The sequence below is a fragment of the Macrotis lagotis genome, chromosome 2, assembly GCF_037893015.1.
Source record: "Macrotis lagotis isolate mMagLag1 chromosome 2, bilby.v1.9.chrom.fasta, whole genome shotgun sequence".
In the NCBI taxonomy this organism is placed as follows: Eukaryota; Metazoa; Chordata; class Mammalia; order Peramelemorphia; family Peramelidae; genus Macrotis; species Macrotis lagotis.
Window position 1 is genome coordinate 38,960,820 of NC_133659.1, and position 12,647 is coordinate 38,973,466.

At 38.6% G+C, this 12,647-nt stretch overlaps 1 pseudogene; it reads left to right on the forward strand.

Moving 5' to 3' along the window:
* The first annotated feature begins 1,249 nt into the window (after positions 1–1,249).
* On the forward strand, positions 1,250–7,194 carry LOC141511851 (myc box-dependent-interacting protein 1-like; annotated as a pseudogene).
* Positions 7,195–12,647: the final 5,453 nt, after the last annotated feature.

Sequence of the window (12,647 nt, forward strand, 5' to 3'; positions counted from 1 at the left end):
GAGTTTACAATTAAAAATTAGACAGTAAAAAACTAAATGAATACAAATAAGGAAGTCTAGATAATTAGAACAAATATAATAAAAATCCAAATATAGAAATTATTTTAAAGAGTTAGATTTTTTTAGGGTTTTTTTTTGCAAGGCAAACGGGGTTAAGTGGCATGCCCAAGGCCACACAGCTAGGTAATTAGTAAGTGTCTGAGACTGGATTTGAACCTAGGTACTCCTGACTCCAGGGCCAGTGCTTTATCCACTACATCACCTAGCTGCCCCTAAAGAGTTAGGGTTTTAAAAACTAACACATAGTTCAATCTTTAGGAAAAGTGATTTATTACAAAGAGTTGGGAAAAGAAAATCACCTTTGTTACAAAATACATAGATGAAATCATAACAAACAAATGAATAAAAAGAACTAATAGTACAAGTCAAACATAGTTATATACAGCAAAACTGAGATTGTTTAAAAGTGGTATAGGTAAAAAATACCCAAGATATATAGAATATATAAAAACCAAAATTATGATAAATAAGCTAGAGAATTTAAAAAGATATATAATCACAGAAAATGCAATTGACCAAGTAGTTTACTAGATGTACAAACCTTGCATTAGTCACAACAAGAGGAATTTCCTTTTATAGGGCAGAGGTGTCAGACTATGTGTCCTGGCCCTACCCTGGTCAGGTACATAATAGCAGGGATGTCTTCGGCTCTTGTATTCTTTGGTGAAGACCAAAGGTCCTCCCAATAGATGTGGAGCCACAAGGATGCTATTCCCAGCTATGGTTCAATATTTATTGACCTAGAAATAACAAAAGAGTTCCTTGTTTTAGGGACATGAAATTCAAATGCTCAGCTTTTCTTCTCTTCAGGGAAGAGAGGCAAATTCACACACATATGAATTATCATATATGAATGAGTATTTTGAAAAATATAATTACAGAAAATGTCTAGGTTATTCAATCATGTTTGATTCTTTATGACCCCATTGTGGGTTTTTTCTTGGCATAGATAGTGGAGCAGTTTGTCATTTCCTTCTTTAGCTTATTTTACAGATGAGGAAACTGAAGAAAATAAGGTTAAGTGACTTGCCCAGGGTCACACAGATGAAGCTTCCTGACCTGCTGCACTATCCTCTGCACTACCTAACTGCCCAGTCTTGGTCAATAATCTAAGAGGGAAGGAATTCACTTATTCCTACATATGAGATTCAATGACCCAGAGCCTATTTTTCTCTAGGGAAGATAGAGAATGGCAGTGGAGCCATCGTACCCCACTCCATCCATGCAGGTGCAGCTGTCAGGAAATTCAGCTGCAAATATGGTCAATGGTTTATAAGGTACAGGGAGGTATCAGTGGCCCAGGTCATAAATTTTGGTTAGATTCTGGTAGGAGATGACATTGTAAGAAGCTTTATTAGCCATACATTGACATTTATCACTAACAGAGTTTAATAGGGCATGTGAATAAGGTCCATTGGTTGGTACCACAAACAAGAGAGAATAGGCATCACTGTGGTTGGGGAAGGTTCCCACTCAGGGAAGTAAACAACAATATTTATGGGAAAGAAGAGCTAAAGCCTGACCATCAGCTAAGAGTGGAGAGGAGTCATGTTTGACAAGTGCTGCCCTGGGGATTTAAACAGTATTTTTATAGTGTTCTTCAGGGATTTTACTTCCCTCCCTCCACCTCCCTGAATGCCCCCCCCCCCCCACTGGGTTCCAATCTCCCACTGGAGGATAAAGAAAGGTCCACCTGATTATGCCTTTTGATAATAAAGAAGGAAGGATATGGCTACTTATCTAGATACAAAATTAGGGAAAGCCAAGTTGTGGGGGGAAGGCAGGGAATATTTAGCAAAGTAGATAGTAAATTTCCACAGAAAATTGTCAGATTTATAAGATGGACCCAAGGTCACTAAATGGAGATTTAAAAACATGAACAAAGTTCACAGTTATAACCATTTTGGGCTCTTGAGGAACTACTAAATAAAAAATACTTGTTTAGATAGATATTGATCTCATTAAAGGTGTAGTTAGTACCTGTGAGTGAAAAATTACTCTCAGAATTTAACCGAGACCTCATCCTCTTTCTCTCCCTCTTGGACTCTGTGATGGTATCAGAGCCTCAGAGCTCTATGTAGACTTTTGCCTGCTGCTTTGGTGCCCCCCACCTCCTGGGCATAAATACACCTACCTAGATTTAATTGGCAATTAAACTAGTGGCAGGAGAAAGAAAAGAAAGGCAGGAGGACATCATTGTTGAGCAAGGCACGAAGGGAGGGAAACTAGTCAATAATGGACAGAAGAAACTCCCCCATGCACAGGAAAAGATCCTACAGAAGTTGGGGAAGGCAGATGAGACTAAGGATGAGCAGTTTGAGCAGTGTGCCCAGGACTTCAACAAACAACAGATGGAAGGGACCAGGCTGCAAAAAGATCTCTCTACCTACCTGGCTTCTATCAAAATAATGTATGAAGCCTCTAAGAAGTTTTTGGAGTGGGCAGCAAGGTGGTGCCATGGATAGTGCACCAACCGTGGAGTCAGAAGGACCTGAGTTCAAATTTTGCCTCAGACACTTAATGTTTAACTAGCTGTGTGACCTTGGGCAAGTCACGTAACCCAACATCCTTTCAAAAAAGCCAAAAAAAGAGGCTTCAGAGAGTGGGCAAGAGATGGATGAACCAGACTGGTCCAGTAGAGAGGAAGCAAACAAAATAGCAGAAAACAATGACTTGCTTTGGATGCATCACCATCACAAACTCATAGACCAGGCACTTCTGACCATGAACACTTACCTAGGCCGATTTCCTGATATCAAATCTCAAATCTTTAAGTGTGGGAGAACGTTGGTGGATTATGACAGGGCCCACCACCATTAGGAGTCTCTTTTGACTGCCAAAAAGGATGAAGCTAGAATTGCCAAGGCTGAGGAGGGGCTCATTAAAGCCCAGAAGGTATTTGAAGAGATGAATATTGACTTACAGGAAGAGTTACCATCTCTTTTGAATAGATGTTTTGGTTTCTATGGCAACACATTCCAGAGCATCACTGGCCTATGTACTGGTGAGCCTGGGCAAGCAGCGTTGGAATCAACACACTTGCTGTTAAGGCCTAACCAAGTGACAATGTCCCCACAAAAGGGAACAAGAGCCCCTCACCACCACCTCACTGGATAGAGAACTTGGGGTGCGAAGGATCAGAGTTCAAATCCCACATCAGAGAACTGACTCTTATTAGCTGTGTGACCTTGGACAAGTCACTTAATCCTGATTGCTTCTCCTCCAGGGCATTTCCAGTTGCCCGATTCCTATCTGACCATGGATCTAGATGGCTCTGGAGGAGAAAGTGAGGTTGGTGACTTTAGCCAGTCCAACTCCCCCTCACTCAAATCCATTTCACTTGTTTGTCATGGCATCACCCCTGATGTCATGGACTTCTTTGAGAATGAAGAACAAATAAAATATCATTATCTTCATCATAATTACCCCTGAGGTCAAAATCATCCAGGAGTCTGAGGCAGTCAGCCTAGACACTCCCAGGGCTGCCATCCCCAAGTCACATCTCAACTTTGAAAAGTTCCACCAGTCCCATCACCTCCCAAGCACACTCCATCTGAGGACATCAACCAGGAACACATTATCAGTTTGTGTGATACCAATTTTGTCTGCAAGGTCAGTGTGACCATCCCCTCAGACCCAGGAGATGTGACAGAGGTGGGAAGGATGAAACCAGTGGCAATAGCTCAAGGAGCCAATGAGACGGTGGCAAATAAGGGGGGGGGGCTCTATTTCCCTACCTGCTGTGGTGGTTGAGACCTTCCCAGCCACTGTGAATGGAACTGTGGAGGGTAGGCCTCCCTCTAAGGGGTCTAACTGGCCCCCGGGATTCATGTTCAAGGTCCAGGCCCAGCATGACTACACAGTCACTGACAGTGATGAACTACAGCTGAAGGCTGGCGATGTGGTGCTGGGGATTCTGTTTGAGAGTCCAGAGGAGCAGGATGAAGGCTGGTCCTGGCTGATGGGTGTAAAGGGGAGTGACTGGAAGCAGCATAATTTGCTGAAGAGAAGCCGAGGTGTTTTTCCTGAGACCTTCACAGAGAGGGTCCAGTTGAGAGCTGGAGCTGTTGCTTTTCTTTCAAGAGGAGTGAAACCAATCTTTTTTTCCTTTCAAAAATCTGTGTCTATCTGGGTTTTTTCCTTTTCTTTTTTTCTGTTGGGGAGAAAAACAGAAAGAAAAACAAGGAGAAAGAAGAAGATCAGAAGCCACAAAACATAATGAATGACAGTCAAAATTCGAATTTATCAGAATGTTTTAAAAGTGTTATTTTGCAACTGGTGAATCCCTGTAGTTGAGTCCCAGGGCTGAGATACCCCTCCTCAGCTCTCAGTAGCAGGTGATCCTTGATCAGGGAACAGTCACCTGGCTGGGAGGAGAGTGACCTTGTTGGATACAAACAACAGGGGATACGCAAACCATATGCTTTCCAAGCACTGTGGTCCATCCCAGGGTGAAGGGTGTACACCCACTGCCCCAGCAGCTGCTATTAGCATAGGTGTTTACAAGCAGCCCCTCCCTCCTCTCATCATAGCTCCAAAGATCCTTCTCCAGCCCCACTGACCAGGACGTTTGTTGTGCTGTTTGACAATAAATCTAGTGCATAATGTTAAATGGAAAAAACGCCACCATAAAACTATAAGGAAAAAGCCAAATCAGCTAACCCCTCCCCCCCAAATATTAACTGATATAGAATGAAGAATTGCCAAATGCTTTTTGTGATGAAATTATTGCTCTAATACATAAGTTAGGGAAGAACAAAGACAGTGAATTATAGACACATAGTTTTTGCATTGATAAAATACACATGGAATGATATAGAAACTGCACTATCACTGAAAATATTATTGATTTTGGAAAAATTAAACTTCTATCCAAAATGTGAGAATTCAGAATTAGGCTAATAAATAATATAACTAATTATATCAAATAGAAACTGATTCCAAACCACAAGGTTATTAGCTGCAGTTACAGAAAAGTATCTTTGTTTAAAAACATACACAAATACACACACACACACACACACACACACACACACCTTTACTCTATATATAGAAAGGTCATATTTCACTATGAAACATGTGTATAATATTTATATTTAAGTAAATGGTTATCTCTCTCTGGAAATATATGAATACAAAGATATCAAACAAAAAACTAGTATTATTTTTAACAAGGAAATATTTTTACACTTTTACAATAAATAAGTATAAGACATAATGCAAGGATGTTCCCTTTCTGTACTATTATGTTATGTTATTCTCGAATTAATACCAAAAAAATCCCAGAGAAAAGAAAGACATGATTACTGGGTAAGAGGAGACAAAATGAAACCTCAAGACAACATGAGGGTTTACTTAGCAATTGTAGGAAAGTAGCAAAGAAGCTGATTGAGGCATCAGCTTCAGCAAATGAGTTAATCATGTATTTATTAAGTGCCTATTAGCTGTCAGCCTTAGCATTAGTGTAACAAAGCAAAAGTGATGTAGTTCCTGCCTACAAGGAATATACAAAGTGAATACATGGTGGAGGAAGGGAGGCCCTACAAATTGGGGGTTCAGGAAAGGGCTCACCTAGGAGGTGGTCTTTCAGCTAAGACTGAAAATTAGCAACGTGTTCATTGATACAGAGGTGAGCAGAGAGGTAATGCTGCGCAAAGGTGTGTTGGTGGCTATGTGAATAGAGAAGCCACTGACAGAAAGAGGTGGTGTGAAGGGAGGATAAGAGGGGCTAGAGAAATGAAAATATATGTGGGGTGGAGGAGAAGGAATTGATGTGAATCTGATGAGAAAGAGAATGGTGTCTTTGAAAGGCAATCAGGAAGTACCAAATCTGGGATATTACAAAGTCACTTTGATTGGACAATGTAATGCAGGATGGGAAGGATTCTATAATGAACTGGAAAGAAAGATTGGAAGCAGGTTGTGAAAAGCTTCAATTGGTCCTTAGAGGGATTTGTACTTGGACCTGGAAGCAATCGGGCACCACTAGGGACTAGTGAGCAGGGGAAAGAGACGGTAAGAACTAGGTTTGTTGGGGGCTTTATGAATAGAGAGGCCACTGACAGAAAGAGGTGGTGCGAAGCTAGGATAAGTGGGGTTAGAGAAATGAAAATGTATGTGGGGTAAAAGGCAAAGGAATAGATGTGAATCTGATGCCTCTTTGAGAGGCAATCAGGAAGTCTAACGAATTCTTTTACAGGCATGTTGAGTTTGAAATGCCTCCAAAGTGTGAATATTAAAATGTCAGATAGGGAGGTTTGGGTTGGGGTGGAAGGTCAGCAGAAAGGGCTGATAATTCTAGATATATGTGTGTATTTGAACATACCTGTGTGCATTTTTGTACATGTGTGAGTGCATTTACATTACATATGTGTTTATATATAGTACACACATACTATATATTATAGATATATAAAAATATATAATATAAAGGCTATATGTTTCTCTTTTTGTTTGTCCTTTCTGAAAGAGAAAAATGACATCAAGAATGAATCAAATGTTTTAGACAGCACATAATTTGAGGGACTATATTCAGGCCAACTTTCACTATATGCTATATTCTTCCTCCTTTCCTATCTTTAGGTACCAGTGAAGATGCCAGAGAATGTATCCAGAAGTTCTTTCTAAAAAGGAAATATTTCATCTCTGCCCCACCTTTGCCTCAAAAAGCTTGGGAAACTTCATGATGATGAACATGATGGTGACTTTGTGGAAAGTGCTTGAAACTTCTGCAATTACATCTCCAGTGACACTAAAAACAAGACCCTCTGGAGACACGGTCAATGGGCCTCATGAGTCTCCTTCTCATGAGTATGTCCCATGTCTCCTCAGGGTACTTGTAGGATACATTAGATTAAAGTAGAAATTCTAGTACAACCAAGGACAAAGGCAATGAATCTTCTGCACCAGATCCCACATTTGTCAGAGTTTTTGTACCAAAACATCTTTCTTTTACTTGATTCCTAGCATTCTTGTTGCTTCCTGTTCTATCAGGAAAATCACTTTCTGAGAAGCAAAATGAACTGCCCCCCCAAGAATAAATATAAAGCCTCAGTCCTAACCTAGACTGTTCTGCCATTCTCCTGATTGCTCCATTTGTCTTCCCTCTATAGGTCTAAGGAAACCTGGTACTGACATATGTAGAGAACATCACCAGTGGATGGCAAACTCAGTCTTGGCACTAGCTCAGCAGTTCAAGTGGCCCTTACACTCTATAAGAGATGATGGGACAGGAGGTACACTTCCCCAGGGAAACCATTCAAGAACTCTTAGACATACTCATCATCTGTAAAACAGAAGCCCTTCAAGTCTTCATCAAAGACTCTTTCGAGGATATGAACTAGAAATTTCAAACAGCTTTGAAAGTACCTCTATTATTTTCTGACCTTGTCTTGAAATCTACTTCTATTAAATTTGAAAACTTAGATATCTGTATTATGATCCTGATACCTCATTTTCACTGCTACCATTAACCAAAAGACCTGGAATTTTTGCACGCTTGGCAGATCTAGCATAATATGATTATCCAGTACATTATTTTAAAGTCTTGAGTATTTAAAAGTTATATATGAACAGTCCACTTGAGGCTTTTGGTCTACAAAAGGGTAGTGAGAAAGGTTTTCTGGGAATTTGGATAAAGACACGCATATTCTTTATATATTGAAAAATCCGATAAAAGTTCATTTCAGGTTAATGGATGAGAGGACAGATTTGCCTCTACACAAGCATAGAGACAACAGGTTTTGGTTCTAAGGGGCACCTGGAATTTTATTTCTTAAAATTTATTTTATTTTTCATTTATGAAATAAAAAAATTTCTATAATATAGCATAATGAAAAAAGATGAAAAAGATGATTGCCCAGGAAACTGCAAAATTCTCATTTTTCCCTTATTATCTTCCTTTTCCCTGCTGCCTAAGAGATGGCTTCCATTAGACACAAATCGATATAGGTATGTAAAATTTTTCTATACATACTTCTTTTTAGCAGTTCTTTCTATGGATGCAGATGCTTTCCTTTATATGTTCTTTATTTTTAATTTGTGTATATCTAATAGTTGAAATGATTATTTTGCTCAAATTCATTCTTAAAATAATATTGCAGTTACTATATATATATATATATATATATATATATATATATATATATTTATTATGTTCTCTTGGTTCTGTTCCTTTGGTCGTCATTCTTTCATGGCAGTTTTTCCATAGTTTTCTAAGATCACTGATCTCATCATTACAGCAATAGTTTGTCACAATCATATACCACAATCTGACATTTTCTTAAGGGAAATTTTCTGAAGGAAAATATGCTAACAATTAAAATTACTTAAAAGTAATTCATTAGATTTTTACAAGGAAAGGTTGAACAAATAGCTTGGGTGACATAGAGCATGGGGTAGATTAAATGACCCCTGAAGTCCTTTTGAATTCAAAATTGTGATCTTTTTTAAGTTTTTTTTTTGTAAGGCAAATAGGGTTAAGTGGCTTGTCCAAGGCCACACAGCTAGGTAATTGTTAAGTATCTGAGGCCGGATTTGAACTCAGGTCCTCCTGACTCCAGGGCTGGTGCTCTATCCACTGCACCACCTAGCCGGCCCTTATGTGATCTTTTTGTATCTCTTATGTATTACTTTTTTTCTTTAGTCTTTTTGATTATTGTATAATGATATAAAATAATTTTTCTTTAATCACTCCAGAGATTCAGCTAGAAGCAATTTAGATGATGTCTGTAAGCAAAATGAAAGACAGTCTCTAGACCAGTGCACAGTTTTGCTTCAGGATATTTTCAGTTCTCTGGAGGAAGCAATGAAGCAGAAAGCTTTCTCAACACCAGGGGGACTATGGCATCTTTCTTCAGAAGAAGCAGTAGCTCATAGAGAAGTACAAGCAACAATTCAAAGCTCCCCTTTGACCATACTATAGGATTACAGATTCGGAGGAGCCAGAAAACTTTAAGGGTCTGTCCCAAGCCTCAAGGTGAATAGTTAATAGTACTGTCATTTAGTGTGATGTACAAGTAAGCCTTTACTTTATGCCTATATCACTGTTTCCTGTTTCAAATTCATTGTCTATCTCGCAGGCGGACAAGACTGAAACAATACTTCAAGTCAAAGGAAACTAGAGAGGATACAATTAACCAGACCGACCAAACTCTTATACAAAAAGAAAAAGAGAGGGAGGTAAGAAATACATGAGAGAGACTCTGCCCTGAGTAATCCTGAGAATTGTGGCCTCTGATTTCAGAAATGTTATTTAAGATGAATTGATGTCCTTGAGAGCACTTGAATTCAAGAGAGATTCCTTTTGTGCTTCTTAAATGTTTGTCTCTCTGTAACTAGGGACAGAAAGCTACAGGGAATAGGGGAGCAAGGGGAAGGGGGCAACCTGCTACTTCTCGTTGTTGTTTATTGTTCAGTCATTTCAGTTGTGTCCAGCTCTTCCTGACCCCATTGGGGGTTTTCTAGGCAAAGCTTTGTGACTTTCTACTTCTTTCTCCAGTTCATCCTTCAGATGAGGAAACTGAGGCAAGCAGGGTTAAGCAATTTGCTTTTGAACATGATTACACTGCTAGTAAGTGTCTGAATCCAGATTTGAATTCAGGTCTTCCTGATTCCAGGCCTTATGCTCAATGCATTACCCCACTTAGCTGCCCTATCTACCTCTAGTTAAATGTGTATAATTCTTCCTTTTCAGAGCAATAGAGGAAAGCACAAGCTGCTGTAGATGCTGCAAGAGAGTTGGAAATACTGCTAAGGAGGCAAGAGCAGATGAAGTTGGAAGGCAAAAAGAGAAAAAAAAAGAGCACAAATGTGGAAGCCCAAAGGAGAAGGGGAGAAGGTTGAAGGGGAGAGAGAGAGAGAGAGAGAGAGAGAAGTGTAAACTAGGAGACAGTATTAAATTACCCCAGTGCAACATCTATCACTCTTCCCCATTACCCTGTAAATGGAGATTACTCAATTACAACACATTTCCCATCTTTATTAATCTGTTTTACAAACACTTATTAAGCACCTACTCTCTATAGCTACCGCGTCAGTCTCTGGAGATGGGGTGGAAGAGACATAAAAGGAAAGGTGGAAGGAAGAAAAGGAAGGGAGGAAGAAGGGAAACAGAGAATGATGGAAGTAAAGAAGAAGAGAAAGGATAGAAATGAGAAGAGGAAGGGGAGGAAAAGAAAACTTAAGGAAGGAAAGAGAGAAGGAAGGGAACAGAGGTAGGAAGTACAGAGAAAAAAGGCCTGGGAAGGAGCTGAAGGAGGAAAGGGAGGGAAGAAGGGAAGAAGTGAGGAAGAAAGAAAGAAAAGATGAAGGAAAAAGGGAGAGAGGAATGGAAGAAGAGTAGGGAAAAACAGGAAGAGAGGGAGAAAGGAAAGAAGGTAGGAAAGAAGGGAATAGGGATAGAGAGAAGGAGGAGGGAAAGGAGGAAAGGGAAGATAAAATTCAGAGCATTCAAGGAATTATTTTTTTTGCTGAACTTACAGAGCTCCTTTCTTACCACTTCTTGAACACTTAGATTTATTGCCTTATTTTGTTAATTTTCTTTGTTTTCTTGTTTTCTTTCACAGAAATTGGCAAAGCAATTTGTACATTCATATATTCAATGAAGAAAGATATCAAGTAACTAGAAATTAAGGAAGTCACTAAGAAATTCAGGAGAATGTAACTTCCCTGAAGGCAGGAATAGTTACTGGTTTTTTTAAATCCCACCACCTAGAACCTAGTAGTAGTGCTTAATTGGCTTAAATTTGTATTGCCATTTCTAAGAAAGGTGCCCCTCTGATTTCACCTAAACCTGCTCTGCTGAATACCCTCTTGTTCTCATTTCTCTTCAAAAACAAGCCCATTTACTCTAGGAACAGCCAATGAGGGCAAATGTTGAACATCAAAATTAGATCCAGAAGTTCTAGGTCTACTTCCATAACAATGACCCATAAATTGACTGTATTATATTGTGAAGTAAGAAGGTCACCATTTCACTCACCCATAGTTTCAGTGTCATTTAACTGGGAAATGTTTATCCTTGGGACAGTACATGATTAGAAGCTAAGCATGAAGGGGAACTTTCATAACCAAATCTCCTGAAAGATTCTTAGCCAAAGAAAGGACACAGAGATTTTAAAAGATGAAATAAATAATTTGATTGTCTGGAATTGAAAAGCTTTTGCAGGGGCAGCTAGGGTGCACTGGATAGAGCACCTATCATGGAGTCAGAAGGATCTATATAATTGTAAGACTATATGATTAAAGATATCTCAGAAAGCATTTGTCAAACCCTGGCACAAAGGTTGTGCCTTTTTCACAATATCTCTGCCAAGTAAGTGGTGAATTAGTTATGGTATATGAATGTCATAGAATATACTATTGTGCTGTAAGAAGTGACAAAGAGAATGGTTTTAAGACAAACCTGGGTTTTACAAACTGATTCAAAGTGAAGTGAGTAGAATCAGGGGAACATTGTAGAGAATAACAATAATATTATAATAATGATCAACTGTGAAAAATTTACTCTCATCAAGACAATGAAGCAAGACAATTCCAAAAAACCCATGATGGAAATTTCTATCTATTTCCAGAGAGGGAATTGGTGAACTCTGAACACAAATGGAAATTGTCTAATCTGATTTTCTTTAATTTGGAATTAATATTCCTGATTTATATTTCTGATTTAAAATTGGTCTATAAATCACTGGTTGGGGTCTGTAAGTTTGGAATGTACACCTGAATGCTCTCTTTTGCTCTGGTGAGGAATTGTGTCCTTATCAATAGAGACCTAAAGGCAGACACTGCCTCTCTATCTCTATCTCATTAACCTATTTCCTCGGATTGATATGTATTCTTGTAATTTTGAGTTTTTATAGTTGTGGAAAGACAATGAGATAAATAGGCTAAGTTTAGTGGGAATTGATCTGTGTCCCCAGAATAGGATATAATGGTCTTCCTTCTAACCCTAATTCTTATTTGTTTAATACAATGGAACAGTCTTTGTAAAATAGGATACAGCTATACTTCTATGTAAGATGTGCAATCTTATTGGTTAACTGCCAAAATTTATATGATTCTTTTTGTAAATCTTATATTGATTATTCATTTACTTCAGTTCCCTGTATCTATAAGGATGCCATTCACCTATGGGTTATTGATAAGATCCTAGAGAATAAAATTTCATTTATAAAACTAACTCTGTTGTTTCATTTTTACCCTAAGAAAATTATGATTAAAAAAGCATACTTTTGGGGCAGCTAGGTGGTGCAGAGCATAGAACACCAGTCAGGAGAACATGAGTTCAAATCCAGCCTTAGTCACTTAATAATTATTTAGCTGTGTGGCCTTTGGCAAGTCACTTAACCCCATTGCCTTAAAAAAAAAACCAAAAAAGCATACTTTTTTCACTTTTTCTTCCTTTTTTTTTGCAATATGGCTAACACGGAGGAATTTTTTATATGATTCACATGCATAGTTGGCATCATATTGCTTATGTTAATAGGTAGGGGGAAGAACTACAGGAATAAAGAATTTAGAATTTTAAAAACTGAATTAAAAATCTATTGAGAAATTTTCAAAATAAATTTTGTCAATGGATTGTGTTA